Source organism: Piliocolobus tephrosceles, chromosome X, assembly GCF_002776525.5.
Source record: "Piliocolobus tephrosceles isolate RC106 chromosome X, ASM277652v3, whole genome shotgun sequence".
NCBI classification, from domain to species: Eukaryota; Metazoa; Chordata; class Mammalia; order Primates; family Cercopithecidae; genus Piliocolobus; species Piliocolobus tephrosceles.
The window spans coordinates 27189901-27209725 of NC_045455.1; the positions used below are offsets into that span (position 1 = coordinate 27189901).

The window sequence follows — 19825 nt, forward strand, 5'->3', positions numbered from 1 at the left end:
AATTTAAATTCTCTCATTTGCAATAACATGGATGGAACTGGAGAACATTATGTTAAATGAAAGAAGACAGGCACAGACAGACAAATATCATGTGTTTTCACTCATATGTGAGAAGTAGAAAAAAAAACTCATAGAAATTGGAAGTACAGTGATGATTATGAGAGGCTTGAAAGAATAGTAGGAAGGATGGGATAAAGCGGGGATGGTTAATGAGTAGAAAAGTAGAGTTAGGTAGAGTCAATTAAATCTAGTATTCAGTAGTACAACAGGGTGGCGATAGTTAATAGAAATTTATTGTATATTTTAAAATATCTGAAAGAGTAGAATCGGAATGTTCCTAATACAAGGAAATGATAAATATTTGAAGTGATAGACTTCAGTTACCTTGATTCAATCATTACATTGTATGCCCATACCAAAACATCACATGTGGCCTATAAACATATACAACTGTCATATATGTATCATAATGAAATATTTAAAATTCCAAAAAAAGTGTTTAGTGCATCACCTTTATCAATGATCTGTTAGATTTTCTGAATAACTTGCTGCTTCACCTTGCACTGTTATGTTATGGAAATGGCTTCTTTCCTTAAACCTCATGAACCAACTCTGCTAACTTCTGACTTTTCTTCTGCAGCTTCCTATCTCTTTCTGCCCTCATAGAATTGAGGGGGATTGATTCTATGATAATTCATAGAGTTGAGGAGGATAGAACTGAGGATTTTGCTTTGGCATAAAGGCATGGTGTGGCTGGTTTGATCTTCTGTCCAGACCACTAAAACTTTCCCTTTACTATCAGTAAGACTTTTTTGCTTTCTTATAATTCATGGGTTCACTAGAACAAGACTTTTACTTTTCTTCAAGAATCTTTTATTCCCATTCACAACTTGGCCAACTGGTTCAAGAGGCTTAGTTTTAGTTTCTGACATGACTTTCTCACAATGTTTAATTTCTAGCTTTTGGTTTAAAGTGAGAGCCTTTCACGTGAACACTTACAGACTACCTCAGAGTTATTGATTGGCTTAATTTCAGCATCATTGTGTCTCAGGGAATAAAGAGGTCCAATAAAAAGGAGACAGATTAATGACTGGCCAGTGGAGCAGTTGGAATACACATATTTTTCCATTAAGTTTGCTTTTTTATATGGGCTGGATTCATGTCTCCCTGAAACAATCATAATCATAACACCCAATATCACTGATCCCACATTACCATAATAGATATAATAATGAAAAAGTTCAAAATATTGTGAAAATTACCAAAGTGCATCAGAGAGAAAGCGAATATATGCTATAGAAAAAACGGTGTCAATAGACTTGTACAGTGCAGGGTTGCCACCAACCTTCAATTTGCAGAAAACACAGTATCTGCAAAGCACAATAAAGTGAAGCACAACAAAATGAAGTATTGCTGTATTTGTTACTTGAATGAGACAGTACTCACCAATTTTATTCCTACATTCTTTTTTTTAGGTAGATGCCGAGAAAATGTGATCACAAAAACAGATGGTAATGGAAGCTGTTTTATTATTATGGCAAGGTTTCTCGGCTCTTTGCACTTCTTAATAGTTATATGCCCCAAATTACATAGCCATCTATCTTCAAAATTATTTTTAATAATCTGTCATCTGACAACTGTATTAGGTTTTCCCTTCATTGTGTTGAAAGTAAATAATGGGAAACCTGAACAAAAGGATTTATTACCCAGCCATTAATGCCATTCACTTTTGCAATACCAATTTTAGCACTTCTATTTCTCTCTGAGGCTGTCTCAGGGTTGCTTTCCAGGGCAAAGCACCGTAGTCAGAGTGACTATATAGTTTATCATCCAAATAAGGAATACACATAGGCAGTATTAATAAGTAAGCAAGAAAAACAAGCATAGTCCATACTCTCATTAGCAAATCAGCACATAACTATCACCCTATTGGTTAAAAAAAATAAAAATGGGCAAGAGACAAGCCATTGTTTGTACAATTAGACAGGAAATTTTGCAGAGAGAAGTGAAAAATGGCAGATCTCCCTTTCATGGCAATTATATTTTAAAATAGGTATGTTTTACCCTTAGAAAACTACATATTTAGAAGTTGAGGAACTTAATTATTTCCAGACATTTATGCCTGGAAACATTAAGGCATTGCAATGTGTTAGAACATTAGACAGTGGCACAACATGCAGGTCTTTGCTGCAGAAACCTTTGACATGATGTTACTTTATTTGGAATTTATTTTTTCAGTAATGTGAAATTATGTTCTAAGGCTACTGAGATCCCTGCCTCCAACACTATATATCTTGAACTAGGCTAACCTGTATTATTAAATTGTTTGACAGGATCAGATTGACAGAGGACATGTCCCAGTGTAATGAAATAAGTTAATGCCCCCACTCACCTTTAACTCACAGAGAAAAATTTGCCCAGGTAGCTTATGTGGTCAAAGGTAGTTGAAATACTTTCCCAGTTTACTCACATCCAACACTAACTAGTAATGTTCATTACCACATGGCAAAGTTGTAGAATGGGGCTGGCATAGAGGGAGATGTAGAAAAATAAGCTAGAGGAGAAAGCTCCCAGCTGCGAATTTTAATTTTTTCTGAAAGTGGTTTGTATTATGTTTGGGATATTTGTCTTAGCATTCGGTATTTTTATGTAGGTAATGAGGAAATTTGTTACCCCATGTCAAACCTTGTAAGTCTAAATACTTAGTCTAAATACCTAAAATCTAGATACATTCTTTAGAATCAAAATATATATGCTCCAATATCCTGACCCATATGTAACCTGCTTAACCAGTGTCTAAATAAATTTCACATCCAGACATTACCAGAAGTCTTCAAATTCAGTTTTCTAGAGGGTAAGTAACATGGAAGTAAAAAATATGAATATGAAAATCTGAACATTTAAACCACGCAGCATAAAACATCAGTCCTGTTCCCTTCCTCCTTTCTGTCTTCTCAAGGACTTAGTCTGTTGGATCTTATGTTTATTTTCCCATTCCTGTAACACTTCTTAGTGTTCTCCATGTGAGATGAGAAAATTTCACTTGACCTCATATTTCTGATCTACAGCTACACTTTTCTAGAAAAGTATATTGAAGCATGTTGAAATCTCTCCTATTTCAACGGTGTCTCCATTACCTGACTATACATTCTTTTTTCGTCTACTGTTTACAAAAAGTATATCCCTAATCTGCAAATTCAATCTTCACTTGTGTTCTTCTTTAGCAGTATTCCCAGATACTGTGGTCACACTCCCTTGCCAAAAAAAAAAAAAAAAAAACCTCAACTGATGTGTTTTCTTATTGTTTTTTATTTATTTGATGGCTATATATTTGTTTTTGCTTTTTAACAATTGTTTATTTTCTTTTGTTGCCTTAATAATATAAATTCCTTGAAGTCAGAACCTTTTAAAACATTCATGGACACAAAGAAAGTACCAAATAGTGAATGACTAAGAAAAAGTTACTCTTTTGGAAAGTTTTATTGCATATATGGTATATAGGGATCTGCAGCCGATGCAACGACCACTAGCTTAATCAATAAAGATAAGCTGATTTTAGTGATTGCTTCAAAAAATCAAATTCGGCTCTCTTCATGTTATCAGTTAAGTATCTTAGCTCTTTTATTGATCTCTGATCTATTATTCCCTCCTAGTTTGTTTTACTTCTATTTTGTTTCTAGCTTTGTTCTATTTTCAAATAGATGCACTTAAGGCTACACATTTCTTTTTATGCTCTGATATACCTACATCTATAATAGTATCTCTCATGTGTCATATTTTTACTATTTCAAGATGTTTTGTATAGCTTTGTGTATTTCCTCTTAAAAGACAAGTTATTTAGAAGTGTATGAGTAATGTTCAAACATTGAGATTTTATAGTTGTCTTTTTAAAATAATTTATTTGCAATTTAATTTATCCCTAGTCAAAGAACACACCAGAGGTTGATTTTCATAATTTAGTTTAAATAAGAGAAAAAAAGGGGGGGCTTCATTTGTACATTAGGTATCACCTTTGTGTAACCTCGAGTCAGCAACTAGAAGTTTTTTTTTGTTACAATGCCTGCCTTTAACATCACCCTATTACTGCCTCCAAATTGCTGCTTTTAATTTTCTGTGTGCTGGGAAATCAGATAAGCAAGCACTTTTTTTTTTAAATGGTGTCTAAAATAAGAGTTTGTAAGACCTGAGGGACTCTTCTATGAAGACAGCGCTTGTTTTTTGGCTCACAATCTATGTCACATTTATTTTTATTGAGGCCACTAAGAGACATGTGTTTGTTGATTTTCAGGCTCATGCCTCTGTGTGATCTGATTAGTTGAAGTTTATCAAATTTATAGTGAGTGCCCACTAAACAGCAGGGACTTGACCTGAACTGCATTTACAATTGTGAATAACGCAGTATTCACCCTCAAGGCTCTTTGAGTTCAGTAGGGGAGAAAGTCACTCACAGAAACTGTGCATACACCACAACAATTTCAATTAAAATTGCTCAAAGATTGTGAGAACACACAACTAGGCACCTAACCCAGACTGGTGGGCATGCATGCTTGGAGGGATGTTCACAGAGGAGATACAGAAAAGTATTATGAGTATTAAAGAATTAATAGATATTAGAAAGAGTAAAAATAAAGCCATTCCAAACAGAAGGAAAAACATCAAAGGTACAGAAGCAAGCAAGCAAAGAGCAGAATGTATGTGGGTTACAATATGTAGGACATTATTGCTAAACAAAGCACATGTCAAGAGAGAAATAGTTGAAAAAAGTGATCATTGCTCTTCTTGAGTTTTCATCTGTGACTAAAATGTTTTGATATACACTAAAGAGGACAAGAGAGTTACTGATAGATATGACTACATTATTTAAATCATTCTGTAAAAATTAAAACCAAATACATACTTCTAAGCACTTTTGTTCACCAGTTTATTTATTAAATCTCAACACTCTTGTGTTTTGCATGTGGTATCTATTCACAATAAAAAATTTATCTAAAATATTATGAACATTAGATGATAATGAACTGTTATATGAACACATTTACATTCTCACATTTGTATTTTTGAGTCGGAGGAAAAGCAAAATTAATCATCGATATATATAATCCTCAGTCTGTCTCACCTGAGCAAAAGCATATGATTATTCCTTAAGAAATTTTGAGCCAGGTGAATCAGAATTCATTCACTTAACAAGTATTTGTGGAATCCTTTCCATGTGTCTGATCCTGTTCTGGACAGAGAGAGTAAAATGGTGAACGGATACTGGCATATTTCTGACACTTAAAATCATCGGGTCTAGTGGACGAGACAGACATCCATCAAGTAATCACAGAAAAATAAATGTTAACAATGTTGTAAGAGTTACATGACACATACAGAGATGGTAACAGGAAGATTCGACTTAATCTGGAGTATTGTTTCTCACAGGCTATAAAGAAAGCAAAAAAGTTAACTGATCTAAATATTAATCAAAATTAACTAGATAATGAGAGCCAGAGTAACGGGGATTAGAAAGGGTATTTCAATCAGCCTGGTCAATATGTGCAATTTTCACTAGGATAACAGTGCACAGGCTCTGTCTCTGGAACGAAATGAAGGCTGAAGAATGTGTTATGGGGAAAGGACGGAGAGGAAGTGTGGTGTGACGGCAACGAGAAAGGACATGAGCAAGTCTGGGTAGCAATTCTAGGTGCCAGACAAAATAGAATCTTGTACTTAGTTCAACAATTTTTTATCTAAATGGTTTTTGTTTACCTAACTTTTAAAAATTTGAAAATAATTTCAAACTCCCAAAAAGCTGCACAAATTAGTTCAAGGAAGAGCCTTATACGCTTTACCAATTCACTTGTCATAACTTTCCCTGTTTGCTTATTATATTCATTCTCTCTCCCTTTCTCTTTCTCGTGTGTGTGTGTGTGTGTGTGTGTGTGTGTTCCCAAACAAGTATATGTAGTCTGTCCGTGTTTTAGCCCTGAAAGTCCCATGTCCCAGGAAACTTGTCAGTTCAAGATTAAACAGAACAGTTAGTCACTCTAATAGGATCCAGCCTATGATGGAGTATCAGACTTAGTTATCAGGTCCTTCATGATTTCCTTTAATGTGAGGTTTCATACATTTTTAATTAAAGTTGTACATTTTTCTCAGGATATCAAATCTAGACATAAAATTTGAACAGCTATGTATTAATGTTCCTCCTCTTATGTATTAGTATTGTGTGGTCCAAACAAGGTGTTATCTGCAATACTTTAGAACAAAACAATAAACTGTGTAATAATGAGTCAAGAAAAGAAAACTTAAGTTGGATTCAGAGCTCTGATAGATGCAGACGCAAATAAAATATGAAAAAGTTTTCATTGTTCATAAAGAGTTGTTAAATTAAATATTATAGTCAATACACACTGTAAAGTTACTACAAATTTATCAATGCTAAAGGAATACTTTAAGAACCTCTCAAAAATTAAGTTTCATCGACTAATTAAACATCTGTAGTTCTCTTGTAATGCCATGTGTTTATCTTGTCCATATAATCAAATGTAATGACCAAACTCAATATTTTTTCCTAGATTTGTATTATTGCTGAAACACATTACCAAAAAACAGTTGCTTAAAACAATACAAATGTATTAATTTACAGATCTGGAAACCGGAAGTCCAAAATTAGTCTTGTGGGAATAAAATCAAGGTGTCCACAAGCTAGTTCCTTCTGAAAGCTCCAGGGAGAATCTCTTCCTGACTTTCAACTACTCATAGCATCATCATTTTTTGGCTTGTGTTCCTATCATTCCAATCTCTGTCATTGTCATCACATTGCCTTTCTTCTAATCTCTGATACCTGTGTCCTTTTCAAGATCCCCATGATTGCACTGGGCACACCCAGATAATCCAACATATCACAACTCAGTATCTTCAACTTAATCACTTATACAATGTCTTTTTGCAATGTAAGACAACATATTCACAGGGTCTGGGTCATGGACATTTTTGGGGTGCCATTATTCAATTTACCATAGCTCCCAAATTTTGTATTGAGTTCAGATCATATATGTAGCTCCTAAACATACAAGTACCATAAAGGCTACTTGTCTGAAACTCAGCTCACTTGTGCCTAACAAGTCTTCTAATTTACGTATCTCCATTTGAACTTTGTTTTTAAATAAGCTTTCCCGACTAAAATTCATCACATCCAGAAATATGTTAACTCATTTAAGGCACTCTTTCTTCCCTACTTCTCACACATATCCAGGGATTAAATCTCATCTGTCCTTCCTCCTTTGCATTTCTACTGGTGTAATCTCAATTCTGGAAGTCACAAAGTACACTAAGATGGTGACTGAGGTTTCATTCCTAAGAACAACTATGTTTTATGGAACTCTGGGCCAAAGTATTAGAGCTACAAAAACAGTAGGATGTCAGTGATTGAACAATTTTAGTAACGGAGTTAACATACTAAACTGGGTTTCTTGATTGCAGGAATTTTCAGAGACTTCAGTATTTTAATAATATTGTGATTTATCATGTAGGTATACATGTACTGTGTAGAATTATTCAAAGCGTTTTAAAACCAATTCTCCATTTATTTTCTCAGAAAATCAGCTATTGAACAACTATTTCACAAAACACAATTCAAGCTACTATTTTACTTTACCCCTGTACTAGTTTCTTGTGGCTGCTGCTGTCACAACTATCACAAATTTTGTAGTTAAACTTATTCTTTCATAGTTCTAGAGACCAGATACCTGAAATTTGTATCACTTAGGCTGAATCAAGGTGTTGTGAGAGCTGTGCTGCTTGTGGAAACTCTGAGAATCTACACCTTGCTGTTTTGAGCTGCTAGTGGCTGCCTTCATTTCTTGGCTTGTGGCCTCATCATTCCAACCTCTGTCTTCATATCACCCTTTCTTCTGCGTGAGAAAAGTCTCCATCTGTGTCTTCTTTATGAGGACAGATATGATTGCATTTGGATCCACGCTAACCCAGATAATTCACCTACCTTAAAGGTTAATTACCTTTAAATATAATAATCTTAAAATATTAACTTAAGCATACCTAAAAATATCCTTTTCTCCAAATAAGACCTTGCAGGTTGGGGTCAGCAGGTTATGCTCAATTTGCTCTCTCTTCGAAATTATTAAATTTTTTCTTAGTTGCCATATATGAAACACCTCCATTATACACAAATAGGATGCATAATCAAACAGTGATTGACAGTGTAACATCACTAGGTCTGAACTCTTAGGCAACCTGGGTGCTTACACTGTGTACCCTACAGTATTATTTAAACTATCCCTATATACCCAAGCTGCATTAACTGCAATTCCTTTTTTGATACAGGTTTTCTCTGTTGCCCAGGCTGGAGTACAGTAGCGTGATCATAGCTTACTGCAACTTCGACTCCCTGGGCTGAAGCAATCCTCCCACCTCGGTCTGTTAAGAGTTGGGATTATAGGCGAGAGGCACCACGCCCAGCCCATAACTGCAATATTGTTGGGCTAGATTGAATTCTTTATCCTTTTTTTTTTAAATGAGTTCCATTTTTAATATAGCAGGATAAACTATCCATTTGTGAGCACATGTTAGAACATGAGCTCCACAAGGACAGAGCGCAATATTTCACTCACACTGGCATGTAGTAGACAGTGAATAGGCATAAAATAAACATAAAAAGTTATGTCTTTTATAAGAGAATGTAGTAAAATTTAAATATTGTGTATGTCTATACAACAAATAGTGTGCACTAACAACTGATTTCATGAGAGGCAAATTATCAAATAACCACGCATTATTTCTGTGGTTAAAAGACTACTTTTCTCTAAATTTAGTTACCTAAAACTTGGTGATAAAAGTATGAGTTGTAATATAGTTCATGCTCAAGTGAAGAACGGTCAGTTAGAACTTCGCTGCTCAATTATGTGAGTAAAAAAAAAAAAGTATGCCAATAAAGATTTAGCAAAAGATGTAACTATCACTCCATTCAAGAGAATAGCTTACAACATTTCTTCTGCATAAGATTTTCCACCCTCTATCTTGCCATTTATTCTCCAGCCCTGAGATTTAGACAAGGTGTTTGATACAACAGGGCAGAGACTTAAGACATCAGAAGACATGAAGGAAATACTGTTTATACCCAAGTAATCAACAGTGCAATGGAGGTGAGGACTATTATAAAGCGTTTGGAAACCTCTTTGTGAACAGACCAAAAAGAAGCTGCCAAAAGAGTGTGTGACAGGCATATGAGCTATTAATTGCTAGTGGTCTGGGACTTACCCTACTCTCTCTCTCCCTTCCTTCCACTTGGGCAACTCAATTTCCCCCAGGCTTTTGCTACACAGAACCTGGAAAAGCATAAGGGAAAGGAGCCATAATCCTTTTTTTACGTAAAAAAAAGAAAAAAATAGCAGAAAACAAAGACCTTAGAAACTAAACGCAGGAGTTCTTGTAGACAGGACTGAGGATGCAAACACATAGCAATAAGTGTTTTGAGGTTCAAGGAGAACAAGAGGGTCTGAAGCAACTATAAAAACAAGAGATGATGCTACCGTTAAATTATGCACTATTCTTCAGCATACAGAAATGGTTAGGAGTCAAGTTAGAAGTGAGGGAGAAGGGAAATTTTTCACTTTATATCTCACTTTTAAAATTTTTATATAATGATCAGTTATGTCTTTTGTAAGAAAAGCCAGAAAGAGTGAAAGAAGGTGGTGGGTAGGAAAAAGAGAGAAAAGGAGAATAACCAGTGAGGCAGGAAGAGTTACACACAAATCTATGCCTCTCTCATGGATTTACTATAAACAATCGGTAGCTTCAGAAATAATTTATCTAAAACATTATTACAAAAATCACGATTTTTTTTCAGTTATCTCCTAGGCTAGTCCCCAAAAACCAGAACAATTACACAAAAATGACTGAAGAATGCCTGGTGATTTACATAATACTGTTGCAGTCAGCTTAGCCCTTACCTTAGTTCAGCTAGGACCAAGTTCTTGCAGTATTCTTTCCGGAGTCGGTGGGTTCTTGATCTCGCTAAGAATAAAGCCACAGACCCTCGCAGTAAGCGTTACAGTTCTTACAAATGGTATGCCTGGAGTTTGTTTTTTCAGATGTGTTCGTGGTTTTTTACTTCTGGTTGGTTTGCAGTCTTGTTGACTTTAAGAGTGAAGTTGCAAACCTTCCCTGCGAGCCTCACAGCTTTATTAAAGGCGGCACTTCCGGAAGTGGAAGTATTAATTCTTCGTTGCCGCTCGTCGTCTCACTGGCTTCAGGAACGAAACTGCAGACCTTCGCAGTTAGCGTTAACAGCTCACAACAACTCACGAAAACCTGAAAGGGCCCAAGCATTCAACAACAGCTAAATTAATCACAAAAAGCAAAACAACAAACCTTCCCCAAAGTGGAAGGGGTAAACCACAGCCTGCTATTATTCCCTTATCTGACCCCACCCATATCCTACTGATTGGTCCATTTTACAGAGACCTGATTGGTCTATTTTACAGAGCGTTGCTTGGTCCGTTTTACAGAAAGCTGATTGGTCCATTTTGACAGAGTGCTGATTGGTGTGTTTACAATCCCTGAGCTTGACACAGAGTGCTGATTGGTACGTTTACAGTCCTTTAGCTAGACATAAAAGTTCTCCAAGTCGCCACTAGGTTAGCTAGATACAGAGTACTGACTGGTGTATTTAGAAACCTTGAGCTAGACACAGAGTGCTGGTTGGTTTATTTACAATCCCTTAGGTAGACATAAAGGTTCTCCAACTCCCCAATAGACGCAGAAGCCCAGCTGCTTCACATAAGTTTTCTGCACTAGAGCCCAAGCCAAGCTGCCCGCTAGTCCCTCAGGGGTGTACCCGCACCTCTCAGCCTTTGCGTGGTCCATGGGACCAGGCGCCTTGGCGCAGAGGGCGGCATTCGTCCAGGAGGCTCCGGCCTCGCGGCAGCCCACTGCCAGGCGAAGGCGGGGGCTGGAGCATGGCGGGCTGCAGCTCCCAAGCCCTGTCCCGCGGGGAGGCGGTCGAGGCCCCGCAAGAATTCGAGAGTGCGGGCGGGCCGGCTGGCCTGTGTGCTTAAGCGCCTCATTGCCCTTGGCTTGCGGAGCCGGCCGGCTGCTCCTAGTGCAGGGCCCGCCGAGCCCGAGCCCGAGCCCGAGCCCTCGCCCGCCGGAACTCGCGCTGGCTCGCTCGCGCCTCTCTCTCCACACCTACCTGCAACCAGAGGGAGCCGGCTCCGGCCTCGGCCAGCCCTGAAAGGGTCTCCCACAGTGCAGTGGCGAGCTAAAGGGCTCCTCAAGCGCTGCCAGAGTGGACGCCAAGGCTGAAGAGGCGCCGAGAGCGAAGGCTGCTAGCCAAGAATGAGGTACATGGATACTGGAGAGTGAGTAGAGTAGGATTTATTAAGCAAAAGGAAAGCTCTCAGCAAAGAGAGAGGGCCTGACAGCAAGTTTTCAGAAATGGGGTGGAGTTCTGGGTCTTTTATGTGGCAGAAGCCTGAAAGCCTTCTGTGGGTTTTGCCCAAATGGGAGGAGTAAGCTTTACTTCTGGGCTGTTGCATCTGCGCATGCCTGGGCTTGGCCAGGGTGACTTCCCCTTGGTTATTACCTATGAGTGCCTAAGTGAAACCTATGGGTCAGGGGATAAAACCACAATGCTAATATCATGTTATTGACATTATAATGAGCTGGGTTAGGTTAAGGACATTTAAGTTGATTGATTGCACCTGCGCCTAAGTTGGGACAGTTCCTTCTGAGCAACATCCTGGCACAAGAAGTTCTTAACCACATTTCTTCCTGTTAGCTGCAGAGGTGGTGTAGGTGCTGTCTTGTGGTTGTTCTTGTGAACGCTGCCCTTCTCTGTCCTTCTCCTGAGACCCTCTCTATCTGCCTAACCAGCCCCTTACTACATCCTCTCTCAATACTTTCTTCTTCATCCAGAATCTCGTCTTTATTTTTTTTTTTTTTATTATACTTTAAGTTCTAGGGTACATGTGCACAACGTGTAGGTTTGTTACATATGTATACTTGTGCCATGTTGGTGTGCTGCACCCATCAACTCGTGAGCACCCATCAACTCGTCATTTACATCAGGTATAACTCCCAATGCCTCTCCTCTTTTAAATAATCAGCGTTTGCTGATTTTTTGAGACGGAAGACTCAACTTGGCTGTGATATTCTACCGTAAGAATATCCAGGTCTAATCCATACACAATTAAATCCTTGCATTTACTTTTCCTAACAATATTTTGTTCTGGAATCGTCTGTGAAATATTTTCCCTTGCCATAGAAATCAGTAAGACTCATTTTGCTTTATTCATAGATTTATTTACCACAGATGGGAACTTTCTAAATTAGTAATTAACCAGCTACAGACTATATTTCTATAAGCAGATATTTTACATGTGAGAAAATTTTAGAACTTGCCTAAAGGCATTTATAATAAGAGTTTCAAGAAAATGTAAGGTTTCAGTTAAAGTTTCTATAGCATGGCTGAAATGTGATTAAGACAGTGTTAGCTGAGGCTGGCCCCTGACAAATGAGAAGAGATGGGAAGTACATGTTAGGAAAAACCAAATACAATATTTTTAATAACACACATGGATCTATGTTTTTTTTTCCAGAATATATCCTAAAACAAGAACTTCAAAAAACCTAGCTTGTGCTTTTGAAGAGTAAGGTTCTGTAACTCAAGTTTCTAATCAATACTTTTAGATAGGCAGGAATAAAAAATTCTCTTTATGAGTAAAATATTAGGTTCCAAGTTCCTCTAGAGAGGAATTTTACCCCACATATATAAAACCTATGAAAGCAGAAGCATACCGTATAAACTCTGATGTTTTATTAGGAAGAATTTTGTGCTGACTCAACTAATATCAGTAAATCAGTTACTTGATATTTCAGGATTATGAGTTTGTTTATTTTTTTTCTGTGGGAAAATGCTCAAGAAAAGAATATATTTTATTATTTTGGGAGAAGAAAAGAGATATTAAGTGACTTGAAGTTAGCTTTCTGCTAAGGATGAGCTACAATCGCTGTTAAAGAAGTGCGCATGAGACAAATGTTCTTTTAAAAATCACAGGGTGACATTCAAATTGATGTAAATATCTTCTTTTGAGAAATTTGTTATGTTACTTAGGTGCTTTTTGTTGTTGATAATTCAACAGCCATTTCTTTTTGAGTGAAAAATGACATATGTATTTAAAGAACTTCCCTTGCGTAAAGGTGGGCTTGATATCATGAAAACACTTTTAAAAAATTTAGAAAACATAATTAGGAATTCGTTGCCAGAAGAGATTTAGCTGGTACAAATAAGGGGACAAGTAGTTGGTGTCGGTTCTAGCTACTGTTGTTGTATGATAATCCATACTAATTTTGAGGTATAGAAGAGTTATTTTATTGTACTCAGAAATCCTGAGGCCTACAATTTCAAGAATGAAGCAGTAATGGCTTGCTCTACTCATTCATGTCTTAGGCCTCAGCAGGAAGATATTAGGTGATACAGGACTTAACTGATAGGAGCTGGAATCATCTGGAAACCTCTTATTTCTTGTATCTGGCAATTGATGATGGCAGTCAGTGGAACCTCTACAGTCCAGCAGCTGAAATGTGGCCTCTCCATGTGATTTCCTCATGTAGGTTAGTTTGGACTTCTTCACAATGTGGCTTCAGGTGGATTCTAAAAACAAGTGTCTGCAGAGAGTAAGAAAAGTATGTGCTATTTTGAACACCTATCCTCAGAAGATATATAGTGATACTTCTAGCATACTCTTGTGTTTGAGGCAGTTATGATAGTTCATGTGGTTCAAGAGAGACGACACTTCGAAGGAATGTCAAAATTAAATCCTTAGAAGAGCTTGTGAGGTGAGAGATATTGAAGCTAACCTTTAGAAAATACAATTACCACAAGGCTTTTATTTATTCTAACAATCTTTAAGGATCCATATTTGTGCCAAAATCAAAAGGCTCTTTCAGCATATGTGAGATGAGCACCTGCAGCTTGCCCATCTAAAGTGTGGTCAATATGTAGATGTCATAGACAGAGCTCTGAGTCAACACAGGGTAGTCTCCAAATACCAACAAAGCCTGAGGAGTGGCTATGAATACAATTCTGGCAGCAAGTGTGTATTTTTAAATTATTTTTAATTCTGTCCTTTAGCTTCAACTAAGAGGGTACTCCATAAAACTGTGTATCATACATAGGTGTCTAATAAGGCAATAAAGTTATTCAGATTGAATTCATCTTGTACTACCCTATTTTTCTACCTTTTCTTTGATATTCCTTCAAGCAGCTAATTATGCAATTGTGTTAATGATCTGTTTACATAAAAGCTTTATATAATTGTTATGAAATTTTGAAATTTGTCATGTGTACTACCACCTCAGGATGAAAAAGTTTTTTTTTAAATCTTTGCGCTTTATCTTCTATTTAATTTTATAATAAGCTAGGTTGTTCATCAGATTTTACCTTTTGTTCTTGAAACTATTTGTGAAATTTCTATTTTTTGCATGCTAGTGTCTCCGTGGTAATACACTACAGACTTAAATGTGACTTAAAGGTTTTTAACAGTTGGAAGGCCAGTACTCAATATTTATCCTGAAGTTGCCATGGCTACTAATGCAGACAAAGTTTGCTGATCAAGTTCAAGATAGAGATAGCCAGAAAAGCACAAGGGGTCTCATTAATGGTTTCAACGATTAACCACAGTGAAAACAGTGACTGAATGTTCTGTCTTGATCTCCTATTCTGTTGTTCTCACCAAAGATAAAGTGAAACTATTTAGGAAAACATCTACCTAAGTAAATATAGTTTGGTAAGTGTCATTCATACTGTTGATAAGATGACAGCAAAAATTACTCTAATTTTACTCCATTATCATCTGAAAACACTAATGTAAATAATTTCTGACTTACGCTTCACCTAATATCACAGGCCAATAAGCCTCTGCTATTGACTAAATAGTTGTATTATACTTTGAATATATTAAATATTACTAAAAACCTATAACATTAGGAAAACATATAATTGTGTGTGTATGTTTGTGTGTGTGTGTATATGCATGTGTGTGTATCCAATATAGTGTTATGCAGAATGAAAAGAGGATTTCTCAGGATTAACCCATCTTAGTTTGTTTTTGCCATTTAAATATTATACTTCTTTATACTTTAAATTCTAAATTATCAGTAAGCCTGCATGTGGTCCTGTTTAAAGTTGATTGATCTTCAAGAATATGGTTATAATGGTAAATTCATTTTCAATTTCATTCAAAGGTTGTTGCTAATTAAATCTATAATGATTTTAGCATAGAACGATTTTATGCCGTTAGAATGTGCTCAGCTACTAATAGAATATCCACATACTTTTTGACTTAAGAAATGGGACACCTAAGAAACAGCCTGAGGTATTTGGATCTAGAGCCTGGGCACTGAATAATTTGATTTATTGAAGATTTACTGAATCTAAATTTTTACCAGTCAGTACACTGTTGATTACCCTGTCCATAATTTGGAAGATTACAGTCATAGCCTTGAATATCACATCCTTGCTATTTATCAATATACAAAATTGCCTTCAAATCCGTCATCTTTCTTAATATACTACTGAATTATTAAGTTTCACTGGGGGAGGGTGGTAATCTCATTTTGCTACTCCTAAAACTTGTTTATTCTGATAAATTGTCTTCTGCCTTCTATCACGATGCTTAGCATTCTTTAACACCTCTTATCTACTCATAAACATGGAATAATCATTGTTCGTTCTTGCATTAAATTTACACTCTCTACTCCAGCCCCAGTATTATGTATGTGAACAATTGCTCAAAATCCAAATAATATGGGACAATCTGGAAAACAATGTTAAACTCCAGCTGGCCCCTGCTCATTGGGTTGGATAATACAGTTTTGAGAGTCATTTTATCTAATCCTAATGCACCTATATTTGTAAACCACCAGTGCTTATGCAGAAAGCTCAGGATGTTTGATTAATATCGTTCCAATAATGTGACTTTTCCAAATGCAGAGTCTGACATCAACACTAAATGTGAAATATCTCTATTTCCTGCAAAAATGTTATTTTTTAATTATTGTTTCTTGGTGTCTAAATGTATGCGGGCTTTTTAAATGGTTTACTATACAGTTTTGGACAGGTCATTGTTTGGGACAGGACATTTTAAAATATAAATCTGTTCATAATTCATCATTAATATCTCTGGTAGATATCAGTGCAGCTGCAGATCTTTTTTCTCCATTTACTGGCTGAGTGAATTTGAACATTTTTCTTGACCTTTCTGATATCATGTTTTCTCTTCTATAAAATGCATATTCTTTTTGAAAAATTACTCATCACTGAACTAGGTACCATAAAACCAAAAGTGAATCAACTGTCATGGCTCTCTCAGAATTCTAGTCTGTAGGCGGAAAAAAGACACAACTCTTCATAAAAGCAGAATGAAAGACTACTTGCATAGTATTACTACAAGAATGTTCTACAATTGTGAAGGACCATTAATGTTTAAGGGAAGACAGAGGATTCTTGAAGGAGAAAATATCAAAAGGAGTCTTATAGTTTGAGTAGTATGTGCTAGTAGTAAAAGAAGGCTATTAAGACAATCTAGGAAGAAGTATCTATATAGAATCCAGAGCTTTGACAGTGCAAGTAGGCTAACCAACTATTCCCAATGGCCTGGGACCAAAGAATTTCTCAGGATTCAGTATTTTAGTGCTAAAAATTGGGCAGTCACAGTCAAACCAGGACCCTCAATATAAAAGTTAATTGTAAATTACAAAAATTCAATATAAAAGTGAATTGTAAATTAAAAGGTAAGGACGCTAAACATAAGATCTACCTTTTTAGTACATTTTAAGTATATAATACAGTATTTATAACCTTAGGAACTCTGTTGCATAGCGGATCTCCAGAACTTCTTATCTTGCATAACTGAAAGTTCATACCCTTTGACACTATCTCCCCATTGCCCCCACCCCAGCTCCTGTTGTCCACCATTCTACTCTCTGCTTCTGTGGCTTTGACTTTAATAATAAAGGGATGGGAGTAAACTGTGGAAGGTAATAGACACGTGTATGACCTTGATGGAGGAGATGGTTTCACAGGTGGATATTTATCCTCAAACTCATCTAGTTGTATACATTAAATACACACAGCTTTTACCTGTCAATCACACCTTAGTAAATTGGTTTAAAAATAAAGTCAATCATGGTGTGGTGGGCAGCTTCTAAATATGTCCCCAATAGTACCCCTGAGGAATCCTCACCCTTGAGTGTGAGCTGAACCTAGTGATTTGCTTTTAAAATCTGAACACAGTAAAAGTGATAGGATGTTTCTTCTGAGATTAGGTTATTAAAGATCTCTGGTTTCCTTCTCACTTGCTCTCATTAACTCTTACTCTGAGGGAAGCCAGCCACCACATTGTGAGATGCCCTATATCAAGGCAAAACAAACGAGCAAACAACAACATAAAGTAGACCTCCAGCCAATAGTCAGCAAGGTATTAAAGCATTCCCACAATTTCATGTAATCTTGGCATGAATCCTCCCTCAGTCAAAGCTTCATCTGAGACCATGCCTCAGACATCTTAGTTTCAACCTCATGAGAGAAGCTAAGGCAGAGTTACCCAGCTAGGCCACATTCAGATTTCTGACTCATAGAATATGTGAGATAATAAATATTATTTATAAAGTCTCTAATTGTTAGGTAATTTGTTACTTGGTAATAGATAACCAATATATATATAGTATGGTTGAAGCAGAGTGTGATCAGCTGGAGCATGGAGCATGATAGAATGTATGTGGTGGAAATGTGGTTTTAGGCAAGATTTTAGAATGATTTCATATCCATATGTAAAGGCATCTCTTTCTCTACCTTCTTATTAATGATGCATTTTTCTCTCAATAATATTACCTTTTTTCTCCTGATTTCGTGCTTCTACTTTTCTTACCCTATGCAATAAATTATCTAAAAGTACAAAAAAAGATTTAAAATAAAAATATGTTAATCTCTTTTTCATATATTGTAAAAGAAGTCATTCATAGTATCATTATTATTACTCCTTTGTAGGATTGACATTTATGAGGAATCATTTATCTGTATATTTTCTTTCAGATTGCCTCTCTATATAACTGTTTCTGTTTGATTTCATCACGTGTGACAGCTGTCCTATGCCTGTCACAAAGTAGGTGTTTTATAAAATTTTGTTTACATGACTGATTTAATATTTACATATACATTCTGAAAAATTAAACCTAAGCTTCTCTAGGAACACTACATAAAGGAGTTCATGTCATATTAGGATATTCCATGAACTTACTCATCCTTTGGAAGAGAGTAGACAGTTTATATATATATATTATACATATATATAAAATATATATGTGTGTGTGTGCATGTATACACAGATAATACATGGAAAATACAAATTATTGATAATAAAAAGGCAGTTAATTTAGAGAAAGGAAGAATTATCTCTTCTAGTTTCTCCTTTATTATGGAGAATATTTTGTCCCAACCCCAGTACAATTGTCATAAAAGAAAATTAAGTGAAGAGAATATATATTAAATAAAAAATGTAGACTGAGATTTGAGTATGATAGATTGAAACATGCACAATGCATCTTAAGATAATGAAATTTTTATATCTCTATAAAGAAGTTCTAGTTTAATTTTTGTAAGGAAGATAATTTCTAAAACAGACGATACCTAACAAACACTATGATTTTCTGGTCTATCCCCTTCTTTTCTTTCATTCTTCATTCATGTATTCATTATAACACAAGAGTTTATTTCTAACATTTTTTGTACCATATTCTGAGATAATTTGCTATAGATAGTACAATAAATATCCACAGACCATGTCCTAAAAAATGCAATGATACATTGCAAGAGTAATCGTATGTGTCATTGGTCCATCCAAACATCCACAAGTGGGCATCATATCTATTAGCTTCCCCATGAGTGATCTTCTCGTATGCCCTTCAAAAAGTTTACCATAACTTTCCAAAGTCCAAAGTTTGATTCATATGAATGTTAATATTGTCAAGTGAATCTAGAAAATAGCACTGCCAAATTGTAAAGGTTTCTGGCCATTCTAACATCTATCTTAAACTTGCATTTTGAACCACTTAATATATAATGGAGAAGGATACAAAGGTCTCATAGATGTCAAAGTGTGACCTCTTATATTATGAAACTTTCTTTTCTCCCTCAAAAATGTACACTTAAAGCAAATTTCATCAAAGGAAATTTAGCTTTTAATTGATTTCCACTAGTAAACAAGTTGTATCTTCCTAAGTGTTGGAGGTCTAAAACAAACATGATGAAGGATCCTCAGTTTCCCTTTTGTTTCCTACCTTTGTCTCCCTTCTTCCTACATCTCTTTCTGGTGAAGCTTGAAAAAACAACTGCTAAGCTTGCAAAAAGGGTTCTCAGAAGGTTCTGTTTTGATTATTATTAGGATCATACCAATGCACTAATGTAGTGTGAGAATGACCTTTGATGGGAAGTTTCACTTAGAGACAGAAACTATTGCCTCAGCCCAAAATTACAAGAACACATTATAAAAGACAACTTATAAACCTTACAGACACCTTATAAAATCCCCAAACCTATTTTAATCATGGGGCCATCTGGTCTCTGGTGCTCCCTTATAGGCTGATAGGTGCAAGATGAATAAAGCTTTACCTGAAATTTGAATGTTTTATACATTTTTGAACATAGGAATGCAATCACCAACTGAAATACAACATTTTGACAATAAATAATTTGTGATGAGAAGCGCATTCTAACTTGTATAAGCCTATATCATCTAACAATTTATTTATAATTATATTTATTAGA

General features: G+C 36.0%; 1 long non-coding RNA gene across 3 annotated transcripts in view; it reads right to left on the reverse strand.

Moving 5' to 3' along the window:
• The window catches only part of LOC111551793, a 131924-nt gene extending 120467 nt beyond the window's left edge, over positions 1 to 11457 (reverse strand). For 2 of the 3 annotated variants that reach the window (XR_002734461.2, XR_002734462.1), the window contains exons 1-2: positions 11192 to 11457; positions 9951 to 10311 (exon numbers count right to left, since the gene is read on the reverse strand). This is a non-coding gene — a long non-coding RNA (uncharacterized LOC111551793). Of the gene's footprint in view, positions 1 to 5116; positions 5225 to 9950; positions 10312 to 11191 lie in introns of all 3 variants that reach the window. The other variant, XR_002734463.1, reaches the window with a different exon arrangement.
• Positions 11458 to 19825: the final 8368 nt, after the last annotated feature.